This window comes from Anolis sagrei, chromosome 3 (genome assembly GCF_037176765.1).
Source record: "Anolis sagrei isolate rAnoSag1 chromosome 3, rAnoSag1.mat, whole genome shotgun sequence".
In the NCBI taxonomy this organism is placed as follows: Eukaryota; Metazoa; Chordata; class Lepidosauria; order Squamata; family Dactyloidae; genus Anolis; species Anolis sagrei.
Genome location: NC_090023.1, coordinates 244494402 through 244507880, shown reverse-complemented (window position 1 = coordinate 244507880; position 13479 = coordinate 244494402). Strand labels below are relative to the sequence as shown.

Below are 13479 nucleotides of genomic sequence, written 5' to 3'. Positions count from 1 at the left end.
TGATGTGGCAATATACTTAATGGGGTAGCTCTTGGTAACACAATATGTTCAGTCCAATGTACACAATGGATACTCGGGGATGATAACCATTTCAATAGGTGAAGTTGGCTTGAGGCATGAGTGCTGGATCTTTCCCACAGATAGCCTCGATCTTCTCAATGGGAGCAGGAAGCAGGAACCAGGAACAGTAACACAAATTCATTGAATAATTCTAACCCCCCCCCCCAACCCAGTCTTCCAATTCATTGTGAGGGGATTATGAAAATTAAAGGAAGGGATTTTTGCTGTGACCAGATAACATTCCAAAGACCTTCATAACAAAGGTTTAGGTGAGACTTGGGCACGCACTCACTGGATACTTCTATTTCATGTTTTTATACATTTTCTAATATGGGGGTCTAATTTCTCAATATCTGTGGGACTCAGAAGACTAGAGTTCATATCCCCTCTCAACCATAGAAATCACTGGATGCCCTTGGGTGAGTCATACTCTCTCAGCCCCAGAAAAACCCTGATAAAATCACCTTAACTCAGAAATGTCTCAAACACATGCAACAACAACATATACAGGATACATTCCTGGACTTTGTGTGGCTACAGCAAACTGTGGATAATAGTGAACCCTATTCAAATGAGTCATACTGGAGGACCTAGAAAATGCAATCTATCTGAAAACAAGGACACAAAGAAAAGCATAACAATATCACCACTATTATAGCCAGATTTGGATGTTCCTGTATGTTTCTGGTCAGATGGAAAACTTGTTAAACAGACAGAAACTTGGGGCCAGATTCAAGGGAAAAGTTTGTCCCTGGTGGTTTCTGAACTATGTTTAAAGCTATCTTGTGGAAAACACTGTTTGTCTGTTACTTGCAGTAGCATTGTCATGCTGCATTGGACCTTGCATGCTGTTCTTTAATAAACAGTACCTTTAGATGTTTTGAGTTTCAGTTATGGTTGAACTACAGTTCCATTTGTGTAAGAATGCTGTTCTTTTGAAAAAGTCCTTCAAACTTGAATGATTGCTGGTGAAACAAAGCACTCAGTAATGCTGCTTTTCATCTTTCTTCTTTTTTTTTTTAAAACAAAACCTATGTGAAAATGCTCTCTATAATCTGAGGACCTCTCTTTGAACACTGTATGATCCCTGTAGCTACAAGAGATACTTTCCTGAAATTACCATAGAAGCAAAAAACAAACGAACAAAAAAACCCCATGGATAATGACGTCTGCTGGAAGTTACATAAAGTTGCACTGGAAGATCTAGAAAATTCCTAGATGCGCTATCTAGAAATTTGCCAGTACAACTCCATGTGAACCTCCAGTGGACACATCTTATACAATTTCCTGAAGGCCCTAAAAATTCCAAGAGAGGACATATTTTGTCAACTGCGTGCACTTAGTTTACAGATATAGGGTTCATACTGTACCGAGAAAAATAAAGGAGACGTTCTTGTGATTACCAATGGCAGAAAGAATCCCTTAACTGGAATATTTTTCTATAGTAAAGTAAGAAAATTGTATCCTGAATATCAGAATGACAGTCTAACCAAAGTTAACTGTGTTAAAAATGAAGTCATGCTTGAAAATACAAAGATACATGTGCACCTAACACAGGGCCCTTCCAGACATGACTAAATCCCAGGTGTAAATGAGTTACATCCCAGTTTCTCCCAGGATTTAGTCCCCACACCCACCCCAAACCCTAGAGCAGTCTGGGGGAGGGAAGGAAATCATGTTTTTTTCATGAGTGCAGGGATATATACTGCTGCGAATATGCACACTTTCCGGCTAGAAATGAGATATAAGCAGACCGTTTTAATATGTGTTTTTCCTTTCCTTCTGGAAAAAGTTGAAGACGTGGCTATGGGACCAGGCATTTGGATAGCAGGTTGACAATTAAAACGATGACAATGCTATGGAAAACAGATTATGGACAGGTTTTGGATTAAGTTGTTGATTGTAGAACTTGGACTTGACATGCCAACTAATTCAATTTTGTACTATTTTATATGGTTTTAAATTTAATGTTAATATTTTACTGATTATGTAACTGTTGTTTTATCTGTTTTATATGTGGGGCATCACATTGTTGCCATCTGTAAGCTGCCCTGAGTCCCCCTTTGGGGGTAGAGAAGGGCGGGGTACAAATAATTGAAATAAATAGGTAAATAATTCATCAATTGCAGTGAATCGGTGTGGATTTGCCACTAGCGTCATTTCGCCACACACGCCTTTTAATTTGGTAACTTCTGCATTTTAGGTGCTGTATAGAAGGTCCTTAAAGCCACACTGACATCAGGGCCATGATCTTGCTCTCCAACACAAACAGGTCCCAGCGAACCTCTTCTCTCTGTTGCTTTAGGTGGAAATTTCACTTTGCAGCTTCTAGTTGTTGAATGTAGAAGAAGCAGAAGGAGCACCCGCTTCTAAATCCTGAGAGTTGATGGCTTTGTCACCTCTTTCCCTCCTGCTATGTGAGGAGAGAGAGCAGCCTGCCCGAGTAATCCTTGCTCTTGTTGATGGAGGGCGTGCACAGTAGCTAGAAATCCTTATTAAGAAGCAAGGACACCAATGGCTTAAAGAAACAAACTAAAGGCTTTATTGTAGGAACTCCATTACTACAAGAACATTCTCTGGGGTGTTAAGATAATACTGAGCTAAACTAGGTCCACATTTGGAAGTAGCTTAGGCCCCTTTTTCATTGCCCTATATTGCAGGATCTGATCCCAGATTATCTAATCTAAACTAAATTATATGAGTCTCCACTGCCATATAAGCTGGGATAAGAAGATAATATGGGATCAGATCCTGGGATATATAGAGTGAATGGGGTCTGTGAGAGAAGGGAAAAGGGTGGGGGAAAGAGTCTGAAAGATCCCCAAAGAGCAGCACTTCACACTATAGATAGGATAGATGGATAAGAGATTGGGACACCTTCTACACTGTAATATAAAATCCTGATTATCTGCTTTGAACTGGATTATATGGCAGTCTAGACTCATAATCCAGTTCAAAACAGATAATGTGGATTATCTGCTTTGATAATCTAGATCAGGCATGGGCAAACTAAAGTGCGGGGCCTGTTGGGTGCTTACCCCGGCCCTCTTCACTTTTTCTGTTCTCTTGGCATAAAGAGTCGGTGGCCCACTCCATCCTTATGCAAACAGGATGGGGAAGGAAGGCATGCAGAAGATGAGAGCCCTCTGGAGGGCTCTCAGCCACCACACGTCTCACCCTTCTCCTGGCATAAGGACGGTGAAAGAATGGCCTGAGGAAGGCATGCAGCGGATAAGAGCCCTCTGGAGCACTTTCAACCATTGCTTGCCTCACCCTTCTCCTAGCATAAGATCACATCCCTTGCATTTTTTCTCACTAAAAGCCATTAATGGCCAAAGGCCCGTTTGAATCAGAAAGGCTTTGCCCTTTGGAGGAAGAACAGCAGAGAAGGGGCTAATCTTAGGCCCCTTCACACAGCTGTATAAAATCCACATTGAACTGGATTATATGGCAGTGTGGACTCAGATAACCCAGTTCAAAGCAGATGTTGTGGATTATATGCCTTGATATTCTGGGTTATATGGCTGTGTGGAAGGGCCCTTAGGCTCCTTCTTCGCTGCCAGATAATCCAGATGATCAAAGCTGAAAATCCACATTATCGGCTTTGAACTGGATTATCTGAGTCTACACTGTCAGATAACCCAGTGCAAAGAAAATAACCTGGATTTTATATGGCAGTGTAGAAGGGGCCTTAGAAGGGAGCTCCATAGACTAGGCAAAGCCAATGACAAAAACAAACAAAAAACAACCATTCTCCTTTGTCCTCTCCTGGCAAGTTTCTGAGAATGGTGAGATGGAGAGAAAGAAAAATTAGGACTCAGACGAAGTTGTTGATGTTATTTCCCCAGACAATATATACAATATCACAATACAGAAACAAATCACAATCTAAAATCTGGCGGTACTCTACCCTCTTTCTCTAAGTCTCTAATGCTAATAAACTATATGAAAATCATTTTTCATGTCAGGAGTGACTTGCGAAACTGGAAACCATTTATCAGAGGTATTGTCGAAGGCTTTCATGGCCGGAATCAGTGGGTTGTTGTGTGTTTTCTGGGCTGTATGGCTATATTTCAGAAGCATTCTCTCCTGATGTTTCGCCTGCATCTATGGCAGGCATCCTCAGAGGTTGTGAGGTCTGAACTTCACAACCTCTGAGGATACCTGCCATAGATGCAGGCGAAATATCAGGAGAGAATGCTTCTGGAACATGGCCATACAGCTATGTGTGCCCAAGCAATAGCATATTTACAGTACCCTTAGATTTTGGATAAATGACTAGGGAACAATATGACTGTTATTAATAAAATAACACCAAAGATAATTTATTAGTAAGAGAGTTGACAGGGAAGTAGTTTTTAGTTTTTGATGTCATCATCATTATTACCATTGTCATTAGTAGCAGTTGTAGCAGCAGTAGTAAGAGTACTAAGAACCATATGCCCAACAGCTTCACTTTTAAAACAAGTACGTATGGGTTACAGCCTTAAGCTTGTCTTAATTCTCTGTTTGATGTCAATGCAATGTAAAAGGGCCCACATTGAGCTGGGTGATGCCATGTGTAGTTGTGCAGAACAGTTTGTGAATTGCGGGTAGGGCATGACAGTCCCTGACTTATATTTCCTGTTGAACAAGAGGAACTTTCAGTTGTTATCACGTCCAGACTGGGACAGTTTCTTTCCACTGTAGGTTAGGAAACGTACATTCTTCGGTTGGTATGTGTCGTTTTACAGAAGGACATTATTCATCCACGCACAGCCCAAGAGTGGTCTAACCGCACGTAGGGGGAAAGGGGCTATTAGCAGCAGTGCTTCCTGTTTGGAGAAACAGCACGCTTTCTGTTTGTGCTTGCTTCCCATGAAACAGCAAAAAGTGAGAACTGTCTGGGAATGAGCCAGAACATTTGCTCATTTAGAACCAGCACATCTAGAAATGCAAAACCCCAGCTAAACTGATTTTTTTAGCAGTTGCCATGCCCCCACCACAAAATGAACTTGGTTAAGTAAAAATAGTTCCCTTTGACACAATCAGGCAGCACTGCAGTACAAAGACTTTTATGAAGCTGAATCACTTAGAAATTATTGGTTAGATATGTTCCAAATCCACAGTAAAGCAATCCTGAGAGGTGGCCATCCAGTTTCCAATGTCATCTCTATTGGAGGTCCAGCACCACCAATATAGTCCCTCAAATGACCTGAGTATGCATAAGATAGGCATAAGAAGGTGAAATGCGCAGAAGCCCTTCATTTCCCTAAAATTTTACTTTCTGTAGATTTTGTGATATAGAAGTTCATGTTGTTCATTTGTTATGTCACTTCTGACTCTTTGTGACCTCATGGACCATCCCACGCCAGAGCTCCCTGTCAGCCATCACCACCCCCAGCTCCTTCAAGGTCAAGCGTCACTTCAAGGATGCCATCCATCCATCTTGCCCTTGATCGGCCCCTCTTCCTTTTTCCTTCCATTTTCCCCTGTCTTCTCCAGGCTTTCTTATCTTCTCATTATGTAGCGAAAGTACTTCATCTTGCATCTAATATCCTTCACTCCAATGAGCAGTTGGGCTTTATTTCCTGAAGTATGGACTGGTTGGATCTTCTCGCAGTCCAAGGCACTCTCAGAATTTTCCTCCAGCACCACAGTTCAAAAGTGTCTCTCTTCCTTCGCTCAGCTTTCCTTATGGTCCAGCTCTCACATCCATAGGTGACTCTGGATGTGTTAATTAGGGGCCACATTTCTTCCTTTTTCGCATGTCCTATTCACACATTTTGTATTGTTTTTAATTAGGACATGTGGGACTTTTCTGAGACAGAAGAAGGACGTCATATTTTATTGCTCATCATCCTGACCAGAAAGTGCCCTTCATTTTCCCAAAGTTTTGCTTGGGCATAGGTTATATTTTTCCATTTTCTTCTTTCTGTTTAGTTTTAAAATTTCTTTTAGCACCCCACTGAAATCATGATGCATATGATCCGGTACTTATTAACTTTTTCTTTTAGAATAGCAAGAGTAGTGTGGGAAAGTGGTTTGAGCGTTGGACCAGGGTTTGAATCCCCACTTGGCCACAAAAATCCACAAGGTCACACTATCTCGGTAAAACATCCAGCCATCCCCTGGCCAATATCCTTGCAGACCTGAAGTGACTTGCAGTTTCTCAAGTTGCTACTGATACACACAAACAGAAAATCAACAAACCCATTATTAGGTGGAGCAGAGAAACATATCAATGGCTGGAGGGAAGCTTTGGTAGGATTTGCAAATATCAAGGCCTGGCCATGCATCCCAGGACCTGTGGGGGAATCTCAGGGTGAGAGTATTGCCTCCATAAATGTGCATACAGGTGTTTTCCTCATTTGGTCTACTTGGTGTTTTTTGCCTGAAGGAATACACCATTTGAATGTTTACATATTCTGTGCAACTATGGTTAGCTTAATGCATCACATCTCCATTGTTAACATCTCCAGGATCTGCTCCTTGTGACATCATGGTGGATCATCTCTAATCAACTATAATTTTGGGAATTATAGATAAAGACATGTTGGTATAATGTGCACACTGAATATGGACCTGACTGTTTGGGCCTACCATCAACACAAAAGGTACAAAGACCAGACATCCTTGCAGCTGCCCAAGGATGTCTGGTCTTTGTACATTTGCTGAATAAATGTCTGTGTACATGTCTGCTGAATAAATCAGTAATCTGTGGTTCAACCTTACATGGGGTCAAGCCTGACATTCAGTCTAATGTGCCGTGTTGGGGCAAAGTTTTCCTCTGTCCTGACACTAAATGGAAATGGAGTTCTTGGCAGTTCAGTGACCCTAGGTTCCCTCTGGAATAACACTCCATGGTTTGAAACATTAGCATGGGGGAAATATGATTTAGTGTGTCTTGCAGGGGCTTTCATGTTGCTTCGGGAATATGTATAACCACAGGTAAGTAATTCAAATAGCCAAGGAGTTTCCAGGTGACCTGGCAAAATTAATGAGAGTAGAAGGACTTCCGAAGGAGTTGTGTTTGCAGTGTATACCAGGATGTTGTGGAAAGGCTGTCCAGACTCCACGCCTACACTGTCACTTTCATTAATGAGATTATTCATTATTATGGCTAAAATTAAGGAAATAATCTCACAGTTCAACCCTGTGCTTTCCACCATGGGAAGCAGGTCCAAAGTAGACTTGATGTTTATGATATAATCAACAACAGCTGGTGACCTCTATGTTGGGGAATTCCAGGTTTTAGCAGAAATTTTAAAGGCATTGTCTAAGGCTGCTGAAACTATTCTGAGGATAAGGTTCAACTTCTCAGATAGATTATTTACATTTGAGTCTAAAATATGGTGTGGCTGCAATGGCCCCATTCACATGGAAGCAACCAGTTCAACAAGGTAATTAATTTAGCCTTATATACATACATATTTGTTTAGTAAATAACTATGAAGGGAAAGGGGGACAAACTGAATCGGCTCTTTGGTACTGAGGGAGGGATTTAATGCCTTGTTTCTCCCATTCACAGTGTTCACAAGGAGAGGATGGTGTTGACTATGTATTAAACAAAACCAACAATGGTCACACCTGGTGTAGAGAATGGGATCCACAGGAAAAAATGATATTAATTTCATTGGTGAGAACAAAGAATCAAAAGTCAATACAGTAACACATAGAGTTTGGAAAACAAACAAGATGAGCTTAAAGTCCTAGTACAGGACGGTAAGCATGACTTGATAAGCATAATAGAGATCTGGCAGGCAGGCCCATGGCCAGGATTTTGATGGGGGGGGGGGGTCAGGATCTACCCTAGCAAACCTTTTGTATCATTATCCCAATACCCCCATGCATATGGGATATATTGAGCATCAGGCATGTAGCCGGGGGGGGGGGGGGGCTTGAGGGGCTTCAGCCCCCCCCCCCCAAATTCTCATGGTGGTTTGTGAAAAGGTCTTATTTAAACTGTTATGTTTATTCATATCATGATCTGATCACCATACTCAATATATCCCATATGCATGGGGGTATTGGGGTAATGATACAAAAGGTTTGCTAGCCTAGACCCTCTTTCACTCAGACTCATCCCCCCCAAAATCAGCCCCCCCGAAACGCAATCCTGGCTACGTGTCTGTTGAGCATGGTGATCAGATCATGATATGAATAAACATAACCGTTCAAATAATGTACCAGTAAGGCCTTCTCGTGGACCACCCTGAGAATTTCAAGGGGGGAGGGCTGAAGCCCCTCAAGCCCCCCACCCCACCCCACCCTGGCTACGGGCCTGCTGGCAGGTTAACCTCATAATTGGAATGTTACAATTGACGAGTATAATTAAATCAACGGGAATAGATGTGGCAGAAAATGAAATGGAGTAGCATTATATGTCAAAGACAAATTTCTTTGCAGAGAAATTATGAGAAAAACCAGAATGGACCAGCAGACAGCACTTGGGTAAAATAAGTGGAGAAAATAAATGTGACAGGATAGCACTCTTCAAATACCTTAAGAGCTCATAGAGTAGAGGGGGCAGGCCTAATCTTGGCCCTTCCCTGGGGTAGGACCAAGTCTAATAGTTCGAAGTTACAGTACAGCAGATTTTGATTGAGCATTAGAAGGAACCTCTCGTCATCAAAAGCAGTTTGGTAATGAAATGGGTAATGAAATGAATTGTCTAGAGAGGTGGTGAGGTCTCCTTTGGATATTTTCCAAAAGAACCTGGACATCCACCTGCTGGGCATGCTTTAGCTGGAGATCCTTTACTGAGCAGGGGGTGGGAATTAATGACCCCTTCTAATTCACCCTCCATTAATTTTGGCATACTGAATTTGCAAAAGTAGTTTGCACTCACTGAAATCCCCCAGAGAGTAGGAGAAGGGATAGCAGCAGAACCTTTCCTCCTCCAAGAATACTGGCAAAAAGCAAACTGCTACAGCTTTTTCTAGCTTCTCCTTGATCCCACTGTCATAATTTTTGCAATCTTGACCATTTGCTTGGCCACATCTGCCACAAATTTCCTCTGTGAAATGATGGAGAGAATGCTCATGCTGTGTATTGCTCCTTTATGCGGCAAAAACCAGAAACTTCAGAGTTGGCAGGCCAATGTTTTCACCTAGTAGAAGGTGGAGAACAGCACCATCCTGGACCTACTAAGAAAAAAATGATCCTGATAAATTATCTTAAAGCAAGCTATTACTGTTAGATTCAAGAAGTTTTCATAAATAACCTATAATTAAAGACATATCCTTATGATGCTGTTTTCATATTTAAAAAATCATTTGCTTTCCATGAATATATATATGAATAAATAATCCTAGGATCAGGCTACATGCCACTTATAACTCTACTCCCTCATTGTTCCAGATTTTGTGTTACCTAATGCATGACGTAGCTACTTTGTTGTAGAAACTCACAACTCCCACACAGTAATGCGAACATGAGTTTGTGTGAGAGAACTAAAGATGCAGACAGCTTAGCATTCAGGGATTTGTTTTCCACAGTTGTTAAAAGTTTATCACTTACTTTTTGGATTACATCTGTTGGTTTTTTGTTGTTGTTATTATTGTTATGTTTATTTATACCTTGCTTTCTCTAAAGCTATGCTATCTGGGGGATTCTCCATCTCCCAGAATCCGCCAGATAGCATAGCTTTAGGACTAGTTGTTGCAGTTTGAGACAAAACATTTGCAAGTTCTTATTTCCCAATATTGTATTTCGTGCCAGCCCTGAAGATCAGTTCTAAGTGCACTGTGTTTTTTTGCACCCTGCTGAAACCACACATTTGAACTCCTCAAATTACTTAATAGCAATTTCAACCCCTGCAGTTTATGATCCTTTGTTCAGCAAAATCAAAATACACTTCTGGTATTTGGAGAAAATAACTATCTTCCTCTAATGGGTTCATCCAAATAATTTACCTGAAATTGCCACTGTCTGGGTTCAGTGTTGATATAGTACTCAGAAACATGAGATGGTAGGAAAAACTTTGAATCTGTTTTCCCTCCTATTTTTATCAAAGTAGAGGTATAGTTTTTATAAGATATAGATATCATTGGCGTTTACCACATATAAGGTAAAGCAATAGTTTCCTAGCAATATGACATGCCTACATGAATAATAATAATAATAATAATAATAATAATAATACAGCTGCTGCAAGAAGATCATGCAGACAGACAACAAGCAGAGGCATAACACACTCTGCTCAGATGATTCATTGGAACTTGTGCCACAAATACCATCTGCCTGCAACAAAGAACTGGTGGGATCAGTTACAGAGAATGAACATGTCCAACTACTCTGGGACTTCTGAATTCAGACAGACAGAGTTTTGGACCACAATACTCCTGGCCTCACGATCATGTTAAAAAAAAAAGGATGGATCATTGATGTTGCAATCCCATGTGACAGCAGGATTGAAGAGAAACAACTGGAAAAGCTGACACGATATGAGGATTTAAAGATCAAACTGCAAAGACCAGTTAAGGTGGTCCCAGTGGTGATCAGCACACTGGGTGCAGTGCCTAAAGACCTTGGCCTGCACTTAAACACAATCAGCGCTGACAAAATTACCATCTTCCAGCTGCAGAAGGCCACCTTACTGGGATCTGCACACATTATTCACCAATACATCACACAGTCCTAGACACTTGGGAAGTGTCCGACGTGTGATCCAATACAACAGCCAGCAGAGTGTCTGCCGTGACTCATCTTGTTGTGTTTCAATTAATAACAATAATACTTTAAACTTAATAATAATTAAGTTTAAAAGAAAGACTTTAAAGTTGTTTTCTGCTGCCCTGGAGACTAGGATGCAGAACAATGGCTTCAAACTACAGGAAAGGAGATTCCACCTGAACATTAGGAAGAACTTACCAACTGTGAGAGCTGTTCAGCAGTGGAACTTTCTGTGGAACCCGAAGTGGAACCCGGAGTGAACCCGAAGTGGAACTCCTTCTTTGGGGACTTTTAAGCAGAGGCTGGATAGCCATCTTTCAGGGGTGCTTTGAATGTGCTTCTTGGCAGAGGGTTGGAATGGATGGCCCATGAGGTTTCTTTTAACTCTATGATTCAATGATTCCAAATGAAGTCTTAACAGCAGACCTTAAAAGAAGAGTTTCTTTTAATACACCATCCACAAAGCAAAATTCTAGAAATCTGACATCACTTTAACCAAGTTCTGGGATTTGTAGTTTTGTGGCACCAGAGCTCTGATGGAGAAAGGTAAATAGCTCACAAAACTACAAATCCTACACTTCCATGACACTGAGCCATGGCAGTACTGTAAAATTACTATCATTCTGCAGTATGGATACAGCCTAAGTTCCAAGTTTCCTCCTGTAACGAATTAGGAGAGGGACGATTTATTATTTATTACTCTTAATGGTGCCACCAATGTGTGATGTGAGGTATTATTGGGAGATATGGCACACTGGACGCAGAATTAATGGAGGTGAGGCAGTCTTCAAACAAAAGTTAACAAGTTTATTGAGCACAAAGCGTGTGGTTGCAAGTGGTAACTTTTCTTATGGAACTCAGAATAATGCTTGGTTAGATGAATGTTACACTCTTTCAGGTTATACAGTATCTTCTTGACATAGAGCACTTGCTTCGGACAAAGTATCAATACAGGGATATTTCCCTTATTTGATCCTTCCTAGATCAAATTCTAAATAAGCTATTCTTTAGCCTCTCCTTGGACTAAAGAATTCCGGCTATGTTTCCCCCTTTCGGCTACCCTAGCCAGAGAAACTTTCAATAGCCAGACCCGGCTTTCCAAAGCCTCGAAACTTTGCTTCAGAAGTCACTCAGCCACCTTTTCCTCTCCTTCTCTCTCAACTCCTCACTCTAACTCCTCACTGCTAAACCCTAACTCCTCACTCCTCGGAACCTAAAACCTAACTCATGACTGTTCACTCCTCTGAACCTAAACCCTAACTCTGACTGAACTTAAACTGTCGTTTTTCAAACTCTCCCCTCTAAGCTCCTCCCACTTCTCTACAGCATCGTCTCCATGGTAACGCACTCCTCTCAGCTAGGCCGCTCCAGCATTAGTGCAACCAATCCAAACACAAATACAGTTAAAATCATACAATTTATAATTGACTTCTTTACACCTCCAATCTTCAAAATTGCTCAGTTGCTACTTGCTTTGAGTGGTGGATCTTGCATCTTGCCTTTAGGTTGGTGGTTCTCAACCTGTGGGTCCCCAGATGTTTTGGCCTTCAACTCTAAGAAATCCGAACAGCTGGTAAACTGGCTGGGATTTCTAGGAGCTGTAGGACAAAACACCTGGGGACCCACAGGTTGAGAACCACTGCTTTAGGTTAACCCTAAGTATTATTTGCTAGTCAGTGATATTTGAAATACAAATACGGTGCCTTCTTTGACATACAAGGTTCTGTCAATTTATAACCCAAGCATCCTGTCATATTTCTAAACTGTGACAGATCATTCCAGACAGCCAAGGTGCCGCATGGTCTGGTGCCTTTATGTCTCCTTACCAGCTGGAGATGTCTGTTGCAAACCGTGACCAAGCACTTACACTATTATATCATGGTTTGATCACTATCAAAATGAGCTGGTAGCTGTCAGTGGACTGTGGGTTAAATTGATTTATGAAATCAAGTGTGTATCATTTGATTCAAATTTTTCATGAGGACATCCTAGATTGGATTTAATGTGCTCCAAGGTCATTTTCTCAAACAAGGAGAGCATTTCACAGACTCACAGAATCACAGAGTTGGAAGAGACTCCAAGGGCCATGCAGTCCAACCCTCTGCCATGAAGGAAAAGCACAATCAAAGCACTGTAGACAAAAGGACACCCAGCTTCTGCTCAAACACCTTCAGAGAACATTTTCCTTCTTTGCCAGCTGCTACAAAGCCAAGAGTGATCTCTTCCAAACATGAGATTTTTCCACTGGACTCTGATGTGTGCAGTCCTAGCATGTCTACTGACCACTGTGTCCAGGGAGTGTACCAGTTTCCAAGTACAGAGAGTATGTTTTCAAAGAGCACAGGGTGTTTCTCTTTCTGTGTGCATCTTTAACTGTCACTTCCTTATCCCTAATCTAGTTAGCATTTTCCTTTAATAAATTCAGAACATTATTATGAATTTCATAAAAGTTCTGGACAAACCAGATCCATTGGGAATTGGATAGAAATCTAGTGTAACACAGTAACTGAAGGTCAAATTAAACAGAATAGGCTGTTCCATCAAGATTTTCTCCAATCCTGTCCTCAATCCTGCATTACAAAGAAATAAGCACAGCTAGTAAAGTGTAGAAGGTAGCACAAGATAGGCTGTGTGGGGCCATTTCTTAATTTTTTCTGTTAAAACTATCCATGCCTATATACAGAACAGATCATGGGAATTTTGTTTTCAGCCATTGTGGTTGGATGATTCAGTAAACTTTGTGACTTTGTGAATACCAGTGGT

General features: G+C 41.2%; 1 long non-coding RNA gene across 1 annotated transcript; it reads right to left on the bottom strand.

Moving 5' to 3' along the window:
* Positions 1 to 11502: 11502 nt before the first annotated feature.
* On the bottom strand, positions 11503 to 12133 carry LOC137096663 (uncharacterized). Its single transcript, XR_010909603.1, has 2 exons — positions 11966 to 12133; positions 11503 to 11900 (listed from the first exon to the last, which is right to left on the bottom strand). It is a non-coding gene; the product is annotated as an uncharacterized lncRNA (long non-coding RNA).
* Positions 12134 to 13479: the final 1346 nt, after the last annotated feature.